General features: G+C 49.3%; 1 protein-coding gene across 1 annotated transcript in view; it reads left to right on the top strand.

Annotated features, from left to right (window-relative positions):
- Nucleotides 1-10,192, top strand: part of Rab6b (RAB6B, member RAS oncogene family) — a 56,901-nt gene that overhangs the window by 428 nt on the left and 46,281 nt on the right. The gene's annotated exons all lie outside the window — the stretch shown is intronic.

The raw sequence follows: 10,192 nt of genomic DNA, 5'->3' as shown, positions 1-10,192 counted from the left end.
CGGGAGAGCAAGGTGTGGCTGGAGTCTGGCTGCCCCTGCAGGGCTGTGCAGGAGAGCTTCCCTGCGACCCTGGCCGGAACGCTGCGGAAGGTCACGTCCAGGACCGCAGCAGACGGTTGCTGGGCGATAGACCACCACCTGTCTCTTCAAGAAAGAGCAGGTGCGGGCCACAGGAAAACGGTCTCCCCCCAACCCTGGCTTAAGTCCTACCAGGTTCTGTGGAAGGTTCTAGACCCGCTGCCCTTCACTAGCATCTTAGCTTCCTTGGGGCTTCAGGGTGTGGATGATGACAGCCAAGGTTTCCCGAATGCCAGGTGATGTGGTCATGACACAGGGGCCCCTTAGCGGGGTGCTGGGCAGAGAAAGGCCCAGGCGACACGCCCTGGCCGGCTTCCCAGCCCCCTCCTGAGAATATCCAAGGCGGCAGATTCTTCCCACCCCCACCGCCCAGCTCACCGCCCTTCTTGGGGGAGGGGAGGTCACCGAGGGAGCTGGCCAGAGCCAGAGCAGGGAGACTGAGGGCTTTTCTGCTGCCCGGACGCCTCCCCAAAGAAAAGAATTCCTGATTCCCAGGTTGGTCCAAGTGGGAAGCCTAGATTGAGGAGCAGGGACCCCTCTGACACCTGTGGGAAGGAGTGGCTCCCAGAGGAGAGGCTTCAGGAGACAAGCTGGGCCCTGAGCACCTCTGCTGTAGGATGATGCCTCTCTAGGGGCAGAACCTCCAGCTTGTCTCTGCAGACCTGTCCTGCTCTGCTGGCTATATGCTTGTCTATGGTGGGCTGAGGCTGGAGGGCCTGGTGGACTCAGGCAGCAGTGCGGTTGTGAGGTGTGCATGTGGGCTCTGAGGTCACATGGGTACCTCCTATCTGCTGATGCTCCTTACCAGAGATAGACGGTTGGAAAGAGGGTGCTAGAAGGTGATCCCTTGGCTCTGACATAGAGACATGGGCTTTAGACATTTCAGCCCAAGATCAGTTCAGCCAGCTGCCCTTGTATCCTGTGCTCTGTGCTTTCCTGCTCCTAACAAACAGATCCTGGTATTGTGACTTTTCCCTGTAACTGGAAGAGATTTGGGAGAGAGTCAATCCTAGGGGTGGGGGAAGAGTGGGAGGAGGTCTGCAGGTTTCAGGCAGCCTAGCAGTTGAATTCTTAGTTGTGCCTTGAGCTAAATGTGAGGCCTGTTGGAGATTCAGTTTCTGTCTTGGAAAAATGGTAGCTTGAAGGTACTTCCTACTCCTTTATGTTCCTCCATGTACTTCTACTGTGTGGTTGGATCTTCACTAACATTGTTATTTCAAGTCTGAACACACTTTCACAAAGAACCTAAAGTTTGATTAGGAAAATGTATCTGTTGACTTTGAGTGAAAATTCTGGGCTCCTTCTGAAACTGATGGGCCAAGCCCCCGCACTGAGCCCTGCAAACCCCTTGTTTCTAAAACCATAGCAATGAGAGGGACCTGAAAAGAAAAACCATGCCCACCACTTCTGCAAACTGTTTGGCCTGTTCTTGGGAGGGGAGCCCCAGGGAAGGAGGAAGGCTTGCCCAGAGTTCCCTGGTGAGTTGTTGACACTTCCCAGAGCAGAAACCCACATCTCCCTTTCCAGGTCACCATTCTTCACTAGCATGTCATTGGGAAATGAGACAACTTTGAACTGGGGAAGCCAAGAATCAGGGAGCCTCTGTGAGAGGGACTGAGGGTTCAGAGATGGCTGGGTTTGGTGACCTGTTGGGTATGTTGGGCTGGTAGTTTGGGAGGAGGGTTTTGTGGCCTTTGGAACATGGTCATTAGAGGCACTGCCATCAGTGAGATTGGCTGCTGGCCACCCTGGTCCCTTCTGACAGGGAGCCATAAGACCCTGAGTAGCCTCCTCATACCTTGTGTCATAAAGTAGTGGTTTAGGTTTTGCAGTTTGGTGGAGGATATATAAGCACCTATGAGCCTGGTGAAATGAGGAAATTACTACTGCTGCCACCTGTTCCATCTTGTCTGTGCAGTCAAACCTCTGCTGGTCCTGTGTGTGAGCACCCTCTGCAGCCTGTGCAGGAGAGGGAGCCTCCCGAGGTCTGGTTCTCACCTCTTCTGGCTCTCTCTATGTGATCTTGAAGACCCTTCACCTTCTATAGAAGGAAAATGGACCTGCTGAGCCCTGCAGAACTTTCTAGAACATCATAGGCCTGCCTTTATTAGCTGAGTCCCCTAGAGAGGGCTCAGTGGAAGAAGCTAGAGGGATGCAGGCTTCTCTTGTTTCCTGTGCCTAGCATTGTGGTGGCATCTCTCTAGGCCAAATTCCAAAGCGGAGTGCCATGCCTGGAGCAGGACAAGAAGAAAGATTTTCCTGTTAGGGTTAAGGAGCCCAAATGGCCTCTCTTGCTTAGATGGCTCATGCTGCTCTGCCCAGGGCCTGAACCCTGCCCTCCCTGTAGCCATCCCATCCCTTTCATGGAGCCCTCCCAGAAGCTTTCTTCTCCCCACCAACTCCCAGACCTGTTCCTGCCTTGTGAAGTTGCCCGCCCACCTGGTCGTGTACCTTGGCACAGCTTTGGGTTTTTTCTGATAATTCTGGGTAAGCATCAGTCCTTCAAAGATACCAGGGAACTGGTTTGAATGGGAATCCATTTGAGGAGTCACTCTGGGGAGAACGCCTCTAGTACTGCTGTCCCCTGGCCCATGGAACAGAATCTGGCCAACAGTGTCAGCCCAACATGGGGTGAGATTGTGGTCAGGGTAGACCCTGGTTGAGAGGTGATTTCCTTAGTGTGCATGGTGGGAAGGGAGGCCAGGAATGTGCTGTGTTGGCTCCTTCCCATCTCCCCTTCCTGAGACTCTTCCATTTGCAGAAGGAAAATTTGATGCACTCAAGGCAAGCTATCTGCTTTCCCCAACTAAGGCTAGCAGGCCAGCCTGTCCCTCTGACCAGCTGCCTGACACTGTGCATCCTGCCTACATAGGTTTACCCTGTCCACACAGTGTACATGGCACCCCTGTGAGTTGTGCAGCAGAGACCCCCACCAGCAGCTACCATTGTTTATCCACTCACCCTTTTTCCCTCTCCCCTTCTCTCTCCTCCCTGCTTACATCATCAGTTCATTTATCTATTAAATCAGATCTCTGAGTGTGTCCTTTCCCTCATGGGACTTATGCTCCACTTGGGGGAGAACAGACCTCTGGATCTGATACAGCAGAGGACTTTGAGAACTTTGACAAGGCAAGAGCAGCTGCTAATGGAGCCAGTGGCAGGGCCATCTGCCTCACCTTTGGGGCAGGTGTTGAGCCATCTGTAGGCCTCGAGGGAGAAGGTGCCTCTGCCAACAGCAGGCTGCCTCTCTTTGTTGAGCTTTGGGCAGGGGTCATTGTAAGGAACCACCCTCTCCAGAGAACCTCTTCTACCCTTCTGTCCTACTCTGTAGAAACTGGGTGTGGTGGAGGCAGAGGAGGCCTAGGGTCACTCTCAGGAGTCTAGCTTGCTGTGCTGAGTAGAGGCTGTTCCCCATCCACTTTCTTCCTGCTCCTCTAAGGGTTAAGGAGCCTGAGTGGCCTCTCTTGCTTAGATGGCTCATGCTAATCTGCCCATGGGAGAGAGCCCTGCCCTCCCTGTAGCCATCCCATCCCTCTCATGGAGGCTTCCCAGAAGCTTTCTTCTCCCCACCAACTCCCAGACCTTTTCCTGCCTGCCGTGTGGGGTTGCCAGCCCACCTGGCCATGCACCATGACACAGCCCTGAGGTTTTTACTGAGCATTTTAAAAAATCACTTATATGCTGCCCTGTAATCTTTTTCTGTTGCATCTGTTAACTTACAATTTTAAAATGTTTAACCTTTTTAGGTACACAAACCCTAACTGAATTTTAAGCACTCAAGGACAACCATAAGCACTTTTAGAAGACTATCTTAGTCATCATTTTAACCGTCCCCCATTCCTCTCCATCTGTGGGCAGTTTGTGCTCACTGAATATCTTGATTTGAAAATGATGACATTATCCTGGATGTGGATTTGAAAATGATGACATTATCCTGGATGTGTAAGATTTTCTGATGGCCCATCAGTAGATTAAAAGTGAAGGAAGGGCCAGGGATTTGGCTCAGTGGTTCTGCTGCCTTCCTCGCAAGCACAAGGTTCCGAGTTCAATCCCTGGTACCACAAAATAAATAAATGAATAAATAAATAAGTAAAAATATAAGTCCAAAAAAAAGTGAAGGGAATCAAGGAGGCTTTGAAATAGGATTTCTTTGTCCTGGCACCTGCTGCTTTCTCAAGCCAAAGATTCTTACCAGGGATACTTGAGACTTTTTTTCAGAGGATTGGATCATTAAGCCTTAGTCATGCCCAGATTAGAGTTCATCTCAAAGAACCTGAAGTTCTCAGGGTCCCATCCCTCTCCACCATATCTCTGAAAAAAGTACGATAAACCAGCTAGGCCACCAGATGTGGGAAGGCACTTGACAGACCTGGTCCTGCCAGAACTTCCTTGGAGATCTGGAAAAAAAATCACCACACTTTTCTGTACCTTAGTATTTGTCTTGCTTTCTGTCCTCCCAATTTTTCTCCCTCCTTCAGTGGCTAGCATGTAATGGGGGACCTTGGCTGTCAGGTGGACACCCAGAACCTTTACTTTTTATTCCTTTAAAGAGAATCAAACCAAGATGAGTGTATTAATCTATTTCCAATCATTACAGTGAAATAACCGAGGCAGGATAACTTTGTAAAGAAATTATTTAGTTCACAGTTCTGGATCATTAATCAAGAGCATAGTGGTGGCTTTAGCTCAGCTCTGGGAAGGACCTCTTAGCTTGATGGTTTTCCACTGGTGACACTTCATGTGGGAACAAGAGGTCACATCACAAAAAACAGCACGCAAGAGACATGGAGTCCCATCATCCCTTCTGACAGGGTACCCCCACTTGGTCTAAGAGTCTCCTAATAAATTCTACCTCTTTTTCTTTTCTTTTAAGTACCAGGGATTGAACTCAGGACCTTACACTTGCAAAGCAGGCCTGGTGCCACTGAGCTAAATCTCTGGCTTTTTTTTTTTTCTTTTTGGTGGTGGTGGTACTGGGGGTTGAATCCAGAGCTTTTGCCCTGAGCTATATCCCAAGCTCTTTTTATTTTATTTCAAGACAAGTGCTTGCTAAGTAACTGAGTTGTCCAGGGTGGGCTTAACTTGTGATCCTCCTGCCTCAACCCCTCAAAGAGTAGGGATTACAAACATGCACTAATACACCCAATTTAAGTCTTACCTCTTAAATATACCACAACTATAGTGAAGACCAAGCCTCTAATGCTGAACCTTTGGAGGACAGATTCCCATTGCAACCATAACCATGAAAATTAACCTGTATGTACCATAAGAGAAAATGGCAGCCTCAACTCCAATGTTAGATACAAGAGAACTTGCCAGTAGAGAAAAACGAAACTTAGAAAATGTTCTGCTTGTATAGTAATAGTAATTACCATCTTTGGCCTTTATGTTGGTGTATCCCATCTAGGCTGAAGCATCCCCTTGTCTTTCCCACCTTCTGTCTTCTACTGTTGCTGAATGTGCAGGCATGCATGATATCAATTTATGACGAGGTGTTGGACAAAACCATTGAACACGAGAAAAAGTGAGGTAGAATAGCAAAACCCATAAACACCAGGGGTGGACTCTTGGAATACTGTCATTTCTCAGCTCTCTATCTCTCTGTGATCCTTTTCTGTTTCTCACCATGGAGAAGAGAAGATGGGGGAGCTCTGAGTGGAGGTTGCCAAGGAGAAGTACCAGACACGCCCTGAGATGGGCAGCTCTTTTGTTAGAGCCAGAGAGACAGCATGCCAGGAAATGGGGCTCCTCGAAGGGCCTAGGAATGGCAGGCTACTCTTTGTTTCCTGGTCAGTAAAGGGAAGGACAAAGATTCACTCCAAAGATCTCCTAAGGGGGTTCTTTATTAAGTCTCGGGGCTTGAAATTTCAAATTCCTTTCATTATTTCCATAACTTTTGCCCTGAACTAAGTGGATTCTTAAAAAAAGCAAATGTTCATGGCTATGAATCCGTTATCATTTTAGTAAAGTGTTTTATTTTTAGTGGAAGAATATATTTATTCTGATGTCTTGGTAACAAGACCAGTGGGAACCCAGCTAACTGGAGCCATGTGTTTTGGCCTGGCACCACCTGCCCTTCAGAGAGTGACATACCTAAGGGACAGGCCTGGTTTTTGGAAGACACAGATGGTAGTTCACCCCTGAGGGCAGAAGAGAGCTTTTAAAGTAAAAGTTGCTTCTGAGAAATACGCAAAAGGTCTTCCTTTTCTGTGGCCTTCCTTCAGATCACATTCCTTGAATACCACTATGCCCCAAGCCTCCATGGGTACTTTGTCTCTTCATACCTACCCTTCAAGGATGTGGGATTATACCCATTTTGTGGATCAGGAAGCAGAAGCATAGGGAGAGCTGACCCTGCCCAAAGACTCATTGTTACTGTGACTGAATTAGAATTCAGACAAGGTTACTGTGAGGAACACAGTGAATGTTAGGCCTCGTGTTTCAAAGGCAGCCCCAGGCCAGGAGTGGGGAGGAGGGGACGGAGAACACTGGGGTCTTACGGACATAGGTCTGCCATAAGAAACTCGGAATGTCAGTACCAAGTTCTTTGCTGAAGAGGAACCAGCAGATCCCAGGGATGTTAGAGCCCTAGGCAGGGAGAAAGGCAGCAGAACCTTTAGGAAGGAGGCAGGGACTCTGTGAGGGGTCTGATGGCATTGTATGACAGGCTCTCTGTTATCTTCCATTTATCTGGTTGGCTTGAAGGGAGTTAATAGAAAGTTGGCCTTCAGCCAGCTGCGGCAGAGGAGACATGTTAACTAGGTTTAGTCTGAGAAGAGGTTACAGACTAGGGAATAAGCAGTCAGCCAAGTGACTGGTTTCTACCTGTTGTGCGGTAAACCTTCTATGGCCACATCCTCCCTCCATGCCTGGAAGTTTCAGTGTCTTTGAGACCCTGATTCTGTCCTGGGTCTGCCACTGGCTGCTGTGTGTTGGATAAGCCCCAGCATATCTCTGGCTTTTTTTTATTTGCTCCCACAGTGTGACTGGACAGGATGACCTCTTGGGCTGATGGAGCTCTCACTCTGGTTTGTAATTCAGTGCCAGCTCTGAGTATGATGCCAAGCCAGGAGCACTTTTAGCCTGGAGATGAGCACACTGCTGGACAGAGGGAATCAGAAGCTCTGCCACCTGCTTCCCCTATAATTGCCCAGGCCCTATGTGCAAAGACCTGTATAAGCCTATTTGTTCTTCTTGGGGTAATTCTTGGCCATCTACAAGTGGGGCCCAGGCTTCCCCACTATGTCCCCTGGCTTCTCTCTCCTCTTGTGTGCTAGGCAACAGGGATAGGCCTGTCCTACATTTTCTGCTGGCAGAGGGTGTTTCTTTCACACAGGAACTAAGAGGAAGACAGTAAGGTAGGTGACAGTTCCCAGGTGCTCCTTGCCCAGGTTCCTTCCTTCTGCAGACATATGGCTGGATGGTAACCAGGGAGGGCAGAAAAGGGCCAGAGCCAATGGGTATGCAGTGCTCCACCAGACCAGACAAGGCCTAGAGACCCTATTCCTGCTACCACTCTAACCCCGTGTTAAGGGAAAAGAGAAATATGGGTGCATTTGACCATCACTGTAAAGAAGCTGTAGTCTACAGCTACATGATCCTACAAGTAGAACTGCTCACCTTATTTTATAGCTAGAAGAAGCAAGGATCTGAGAGGAGGAGGGTTTCACACACATGGCAGGACCCAGAAGTGCCTATTGCTCAGCAGGGAAGAGGCGTAGGTCTCTGACTTCCTGGCCAGTGTTTTCTCCCTCTTCCTTGTCATTGCTCAGAGCTAGGAAGTAGGACAGACCCACCTCACTCATCCAGGGCCTCCAGAGCTGCTCATAGGAACAATACCTCATCATCCTGGGTGGACTGCAGAGGCTTTTTCTGTGGTGTGACAGTATGCCTTCTGACAAATGGAGTATTCAGAACACTACTTAGCACAAGGTAGGTAAAGGCAAGAAACCTTGGTCATTATGAATGTGAATGTTATGTGCACGATCAAGGCTATGAACATGGTCAGCTTGACGGGTCAGAGAAGACTTCCCAAAGGAGGCACAGTGAGCAAGAATTCACCAGCAGGCAACGGGAGACTCAGTGTTAGAGGGCCTGGCTGTATCAGGGCAGTGAAGGACTTGGTGCTTCCAAGGAATTGGGTGTAGTCCACAGTGGCTGGATCTTGGTGCATGCATGTTGGAGAGAGTGGCAGGAGAAAGGGACACCCACAGAAGTCTATAGGATCAGGCCCTGGAGGTCTTCATTGCTCCATTGAAATGTCTAGGTCTTCCCAAGGGGATTTTGAACAAGAAATGACTTGCTCATGAATTAGAAAAAGGCAAGATGTGATCCTATCAGAGATCCAAGTGGGTGAGATAAGGTTGGGAACTTTCAGAGAATGCAATTTAGAGCAGGGAGAGTATAAGTTTAACTGCCTTCCGTCTTTAACCTTTCTGCTCAGGGGAACTTTTTCTTGATTTCCTCTTTGTAGAGTGAGGCCCCAGCAACAATGAAGGATTGCAGGGAGAGCTTTCATCCTTCTCTCCATGCTGGACCCAGATGTACCAGAATAGAGTCCTGTGAACTTCTCTGTCCCTTCTGTCTGTGCAGTGGCCTGGGTCCTATGATGCTGTGACCCACTGAGGATGGCTGCAGTACTGCTGGCACCCCATCCATACCCATTACCCTTGTACTCATGCAGGATGTGGCCTGTGATGAGAAGCTGGTTCTTGGGTGTGTGAGCTCCTCCTGTCCCCTACCCACTGATGTGTGAGCCCCTTGCACCTCTTGTGCAGCCTCCTAATCAAGATTCTCCTCTTGCTAGGTTCTCCTCCTGGAGAACATGTGACTCATTGCCTTTGCTTTCTCCTGGATTCCCCTTCTCCTTTCTGCTGATTTCTATCTCTAGCAAGCTTAGGAGGTGTTGAGAAGGAGCAAGAACATACGACAGAGAGCCCCTTCCCATATCTTGGAGATCTTAAGCTTACCCAGTCTTAAGATGCTTATACAAAAAGTGAATGTTGGGCCAGGGATTTAGCTCAGCGGTTTGGTGGCCTGCTTTGCAAGCACAAGGACCTGAGTTCAATCCCTGGTACCAAACAAAACAAAACAAAACAAAACAAAAAGTGAATGTTGAGAGCCAGGAGCCAGAATGCAGGCAGGGGATGCCATTCTGAACACACTCCCAACACAGGTCACTACCTTGTGCAGTCCCTTACCCACAGATCAGCACATGGTCTGCTCTCAAGGCCTGAAACCTGCCCTCCAATGGTCTGGTGACCTTTCCTCCCAACCCTCCCTGCCTTCTGCCAGGCAGTGTGCCTTGGAGATTATGGAGCACCACCATGGTGTCCCTTGGCCAGTGTAGAGATGACTGAACAATGCGTTGCCAGTGATGATACCACCTTTCAGCCCCACCCGTGACTCTTTTCAGCAGCACCAGAATGAGTGTCTCTGAGGTTAGAGGGGCGGTGAGAAGAGCTACCTCTGTGTTTGGTGCTCAGCAGAGGTATCTCCCCTGCCTGAAGTTGCTGACCTGGAGGAAAACTGGTCTGGAAGTAGGCCCAAGGCATACGGTTTTGACCTGTTCAGCCCTTCTGGTCCCCATTGCCCCCACCCCTGGGCTAGGTAGGGTTGTGGCCTAGAGACCCATCCCTTATTCAGGACTGCGGAGCTGCACCTGTGGCCTGTGCAACACAGACAGGTTCCCAAGGATGCAGGAAACCTGTCCCTGTAGGAGTGGTTGTATAAATTCTGAAAGAGGAAGAGAAAATACTTTGTTCTGACCCTGTGACAAATGGAGTAAACACCACACAGACCTAACAGTGTGAGTAAGGCATTTGAAACTTGTTTCTCATTCATTTCCCACCCCATAAAGGGAGTAACAGGAAGCCATAGGCTGGGGAAGAGATTGCTGTGCAAGTGCTGAGTCAGGGAGGAAAATGTTCCCCAAAACTCTGCTTCCCACCAGCTGGAGACACACTGAGCATGCTTGCAACCATCACCGGCTTGTTGGTATTGACTCTGCTAGGCGGGGGTGCTGTCCACCACAGAGTTCTGACCAAATCCAGTCAAAGGCTCCAGGTTCCCATGGAGCCATTGATAACTGATTCTGTGTTTTTGTGGAGGACAA

The sequence above is a fragment of the Fukomys damarensis genome, unplaced genomic scaffold (assembly GCF_012274545.1).
Source record: "Fukomys damarensis isolate Sample0158 unplaced genomic scaffold, DMR_v1.0_HiC HiC_scaffold_37, whole genome shotgun sequence".
NCBI lineage: Eukaryota > Metazoa > Chordata > Mammalia > Rodentia > Bathyergidae > Fukomys > Fukomys damarensis.
This window is presented reverse-complemented; position numbering and strand designations above follow the sequence as displayed.